Raw genomic sequence first — 6,000 nt, 5'->3', positions numbered from 1 at the left:
TAATCATCAAAATTAAACGAAATAAACATTTGAAATATATGAGTTTGTATGTAATGTATGAATATAATATACAAGTTTCACTTTTTAAATGGAATTACTGAAATCAATCTACTTTTTCATGATATTCTAATTTTATGACCAGCACCTGTATGCTCTCATGCCAAATCTCCCATCCCTGTCATACCATGTCAGTGTGGTGAGCATTCCACCTCTAGCTATCCTTCACACACTCACACGCACCCCCACCCCCCAACACACACACAAACACATTGCAAACTGGTCCACCTCACCTTCATGTTTGCAACTGTAACACAGCACCAGAAGTTTGAGATGTTGACGTTCGTACATCTGGGAGAAGGCCTAAACTGTTTGCTCCCGCCCGAGAAGTGGCCACAACCAAAATAGAAAGTTGTTGAAAGTGGATGTCAAGTAGGTCAATGTTTTAAAGTCGTAGTTCGAGTCTTTTCAGACAAGGTTCTGTGGAATGGTTATGAACAGTTAATATCTTACCTGTTGGAGATCGCTCTTAAAACAGCCTCAGTTACAGCCTAATTCTGACACACAGGGAGTTTAAACCACAGTCAGTTTCACATTATATGGTTATTTACATAGAATTCTATTGCTCTAAGCAAATAGCAGCAGCAGCTAGCTCTAGCACTTCCCTTGCAGCCTGAGGCACCTGTGGCAGGTATGTCTGTGCTGGAGGAATGAGTAGTGAGAAACTGGCAGTGCCGTAAAGGTTTATAAAATATGGTTTTCATGAATTGTTATGAAATGTTTGCAGCACTCTACTTTGGTTTTGATCCCACTTGGACTAGCCATTAGCTCGTCAGTCTGGTCAAAATTTAGTTTTGTTTCTCCAACCTGCGGCCCCGTAAAGAGCTATCTACCACAGGTAACATATTCATTTTGGGTAACCTTTCCACAAAACATACTTCAAAAGATCCAAACGATCCCTTTAAAGGTCATCTTAAGGATTTAAGGACTCAAATCGTTGTTAATTTATGTTCCCCTGGAAATCTAGCCCCCAGTTTGCCACAGATTTATACAAAAACACAAAGATTAGTTTATAGACTTGACTGCCATTACCCTGATTTTTTCTATTCAGCTAGACCAGAGAAAGCCTACAGTTTTACTATACCAACGGCAGAATGTCAGCTTATAACGTCATCATATCCAGTAGCATAGAAATTTGTATTGTCTGAAGTCCTGTCAGCCAGGCCACAAGGGGAGAGAGTCATGCAGAGTTCACCTTTGAAAGGTTGCTTTTGAACATATTCCTCCTGTGGTCTTCCTCTCTGCCTAGGTTTTTTTTTTTTTTTTTTCCGGCGTTTGTCATCTGCAGCACTTCTTGCATCCACATTGTCACCCCTGTACTTTTCACTTTAAGGCTCATCTCTTCACCAGATGTGTTTAAAACTAGTTGCAGAAGCCAACACTGCTTTGATGTCCTTTATTTGTGATGAATATGTCAAAAAGACTGACGAGTTTAGCCACTCTACAAAGACAAGCACTTATGAAAAGAAAAAAAAGGCAGTGACTACCATCATGCTTCTATTATACAATGTGTTCACAACACACCACTCAAATTACTGCATTTCCTCACCAGGGTCAGTAGATCTGGGTGCTCTGCTCTATTCTGAGAGCTGAAAAGTAGCAGCAGGAGACATTTTTACCACCAACACTTTACAGTTATGTCATCAAGGGTTATGCTGTACACTTTGGGCCTAGTTTGTTGTGAGCCCAAAATGGACCCTGAAATGTTGCCGTAAAAAACAACGTGCTGCAGTTAGTATCTTGCTAAGTGGTGAATTAATCACCATGTCTGTCTTCCCCTTCTTTATTTAGCATCTGCAGTCTCCTTTATCGGTGCATTCAGTCAGACAGGCAGACGTCTGAGGGCATAGAAGCCAAGAGGTCAGCCGAATAATGGTAATATGTTCCAAGATTCCTTCAGGGGTTAAATATTAAATGATATTTTTCTCAATTTGCTGCAAGTCAAGCGTGACGTGCAAGGTCGAATTTGACATGTTTTTTTTATGCAACTCCCTCCCCCAAGGTACTCGGTCGCCTCATGTCAAGTTTCAAGGGGATAAGAGACCAAACTGAGGAGTGCTGTTTCACCACTTGTCTTATTTTACCCCGCCAGTCCCTGGTGGAAGTTGCTCAGCTTCCTTTTTTAGCCACGGCTGACTCATAACACACACACACCTCCCCCTCCTCCCCTCCCTCCCCCCGCTGCTCATCCTCACAAGCTCTTTTGCAAAGTCTCTTCTTCCAGCTCTAACTTTCCCTCTCCGCCTCGCTCTGCTCAGATTCTCCTGAGTCACTTGGAGCAAAGACACCCCTCCACCTTCTCCCCACCATCAACACCAGGGGTGGGGTGTGTGTGTGTGTGTGTGTGGGGGGGGTGTCGGTCGGTTTTACTCTTGAAAAACAACAGGTGCAGCAGGGCCTACAGAGGAGGGAGAGGGTGGTGGGGCTGTCTGCTGAGCCTTTCAGTCACTTCTCACTGTTATTTCACCCCTCGGCTTCCAAGCATCCAATCTGTCACCTCCTCCCCATCCCTCCGACAAACTCTGTAAACTCGGTCACCCCGACTGAACATCCAAACACCCCCGTCGCTGCAGTTGTTCCACCACCTCTCCCCTTCTCTGTGTTTTCATGCTGTCCGTCAATGCACTCTTTTTTCCCCCCCTGAGAAAATTATACATTGTCTTAAAGATGATCTGATTTTAAAAAAAGCCTGAATGATGTCAGTTTGGGAAGCAATTTCCATTCTTGCCTTCACTTCTATTTCATTCTCTATGCACCACCTTACCCCTATGTTTGAACAGCGCTATGTATTATGTACATATAACAGTGTTTATATAAGCGTGCACTAAACAGGATTTGATTCTCGCTGTGTGTTGAGCTTGTTTCGGTTTCTGGGCCATCTTTGACGTTGCTGTCACAGAAGGTTCCCAACCTAAATATCTCTGTTTTACTCCCTCTAGATTATAGCCCAGTGATTTCAAAAATAGCATGGGGCCTTTGTCCATGCAGTAGAGTTGAGCTAGCATTAAAAAAAAACGGCTTAAGCGGGTGCCATGCAGATGTTTACAAGCCTTAAAGGGCTTTTTTTCAGGTGGTTTGTGGAGTTTGCTTGAAGAATTGCTCGGAGAAAATGAAATTTAAAGCTGTGGCATATGACATTTTGGTCTTTATTGCTACCAGTTTCTTGTTGATGGGACTGATGAACAACGTAAGCCTGATATTTTTAGTTTATATTCTTCAAGTTTAGCCCGTTTATTGGCAAACCACTGCCAAGTGTTTTTATGATGTGGGGAACTTGGGAAAACTTTTTTTCTGAGTTTATCTAAAAACGTAGGCAGCGCCTGCTTCGAAAGCTTCAACTGTGCTAATGAGCTGGAAAATTTATTATTTTTCTGTTTGAGAAACAACAACAAATGCTCCATTTCACAGTTTTGGTATATTGTAAACTTAAAATATGGAAACCCTACAGGACAGATTTGAAGGTTAGTGGCCTTTCAGGACAATGTATTTGTTTATTTATCTGCTCACTTAGCTTATTCAAACTATTAGAAAGGCTTCATCTACTCGTGAAGCACAATGCCAGAAACACAAGACTTAAATTTCTCCTCCGCCTTCAAGTTTGCTGCCAGATATCTCCGGACTTCAGCTCGTGTTCCATAAGTTTCCGTCTGCGTCTGTTCTGAACCGGAGTGGACGCGGCTGGTATTTCCCCTCCGAGTCCATGTTTGCTCCTTGGGGTTTTACTGACCCCAGATGGTGTCTGCAGAGCCGAATCTGGGAGAGTGGAGCAAAAGGACCAGGAGGCTAAACAACAAATGCACAAAAGCAGTTCGGGCCACTCAAGTCTGCAAGCAGGAAGAATTTTTCTAGCTGTTTGATAAAAACTACAAATGATACGAACCACTCCAAAACAAGAGCAGGTGAAATTTCAGTTTAAAAGAATGACCTCATGTCCTTTTTATAGACAATTGTTAAGAAGTAGAGATTAGAGCTTGGCTAGCTAGAGCCTTTTGAGACTTAATGAAAAGATTTATTTATTTATAGTAAATACCGTACAACAGATCTCTTCCCTTTTCAGCCAGTATCACTTCTTCTTTCAAACGCTTCCTACTTTTCATTTATTTTCCTCTTTTGTCTCTTGGCTGTGAATCACGTTGACTCTCCTTTTCACCTCTAAACCAGTTACCACCAGTCAGTGCATTATGAGGGTCTTAACGTGACGTTTGGCTCACTGTCTCATCTAATAGAGAGCTGACACACACATACACGCATGCCCAGACGCAAAGTGGGTCAAACCACACCTTTCTGCACCCCATTTTGTAATCTGAAGGCACACACACATACACTCTAAAAACCGCTGGGGTAAAAACAACCCAATTTGTAACCCAGCTCTGGGTCAAATTTGGACCGAGGCCAACCCTGGGTACTTTTAACTCAGCAGGGCAGGGTTATCAAATTGAACCCAGCATACTGCGTTAAGTTTTTCCCCCATAAATTAGGCTGAAATGACCAATTTGTTGAATTAAAGCTCGTACAAAGTTTAGTATAAAAAGAACGCCTCCAGATGCCAAAGTCATCATTTTATTTATTCATTTTCTTTTAGTTGAAGTAAAACAAACAAACAAACACCCAGCAATACCAACACCTCTACTTCGTTTAAAGTAGATGGCAACATTTCTAAATAAGGATATGAAACTTCTGCTTTTCGGTGCTGTAACTATTTTCAGATGTTTCTTTCTTTTATTTCTTTTCTTTTTTTTAAAGCTACACACACTCAGACAAGAATCTTTTTCGAACAAGGGCAGACTTCTCCGGTTCGAACCAGTTCCGTGACTCATTTTTAATCAGAGCTGCTGCCCAAAAAGACTAAAAGGTTTATCTCATTTTATCTGAGTCAGTTTTTTGGCACCTCACCGCGTTCCCCTCCACACGAGAACCGAGGCAATGAGTGCCGAGCAGACAGCGAGGAATGTGTGACACACAAATGCCTTTGTCCACTGGCAAGCGCCGCACGCTCAGCGTCTTGTGTTTTTAATAGCAAGGTTAGCCATTTCATTCGTGTTGTCGTCCAACTTCTTCATACACGCCGCAAGAAGTAATTCCTTAGCTTCAACTAACTCGCCCTGGACACATTCAGCAAGCATAAGTGGGTCACTGCAGCCTTTTATGAAACCTTTTACAAAATCACAAGTTACATAAATTTCTGTTCTTTAAAACGGTACGTGACACAAAGTGATCCTTTTTTTGAATGTTTGCACCAATACCATATAGAAAAAGCCACTGATGTCTGGAAGAGTTGCTCTGATACTTTTGCTCATTACAAAATGTTCTATTTTGCTTCCTGGTGGCTGCTAAGGTTGTTTTCTGTGTCTTGTATTTTATTTTTCTGGCCATTTTCACACTGCATGATGCATGAGGTCCAAGTTCATTTTATTTTTTACTGACTTCAATAAAGTGTTTCAAGAAAAAGCTGAGCTATTTTGATTGTTTTCTAATAATTAAATGCATACCTTTGCAGAACTCACGCCCTGACTGAGGTTCCCTTTGTTGTTTTCCTTGTTTGCAATTTACAAAGCAACAGGTGTGCCGCTACAAGCGTTATGACCCGCGAAGCATGCAGCTTATAAAAAGATCCCATTAACGTAGACTAAATGGTTCCTGGTAAAGACGTTCATAGTACTAATCAACCCTGCTGAAGTGTTGAAAGAGACACCCAAGGACAAACCTGACATTTTTGCCCTTTATTTTAAACTGTTTGCCATCGGTTTTCAGTTTTATGAACTCGTGTAGCTGAGGGGAAGTCATGTGAACTGTGGAAAAGATAGGATATAAATGCGGACTTAATAAAAATCTCATTTGAATTTTGCCTGTGATCATGCTTGTCCTTCTCATCACAGTAACTCCGTTGTTGGATTCAGTCACATTTCCCTCCACTAACCCTGACCGCCTTGTATCTGACATTTC

This window comes from Kryptolebias marmoratus, linkage group LG1, assembly GCF_001649575.2.
Source record: "Kryptolebias marmoratus isolate JLee-2015 linkage group LG1, ASM164957v2, whole genome shotgun sequence".
Lineage (NCBI taxonomy): Eukaryota > Metazoa > Chordata > Actinopteri > Cyprinodontiformes > Rivulidae > Kryptolebias > Kryptolebias marmoratus.
This window is presented reverse-complemented; position numbering follows the sequence as displayed.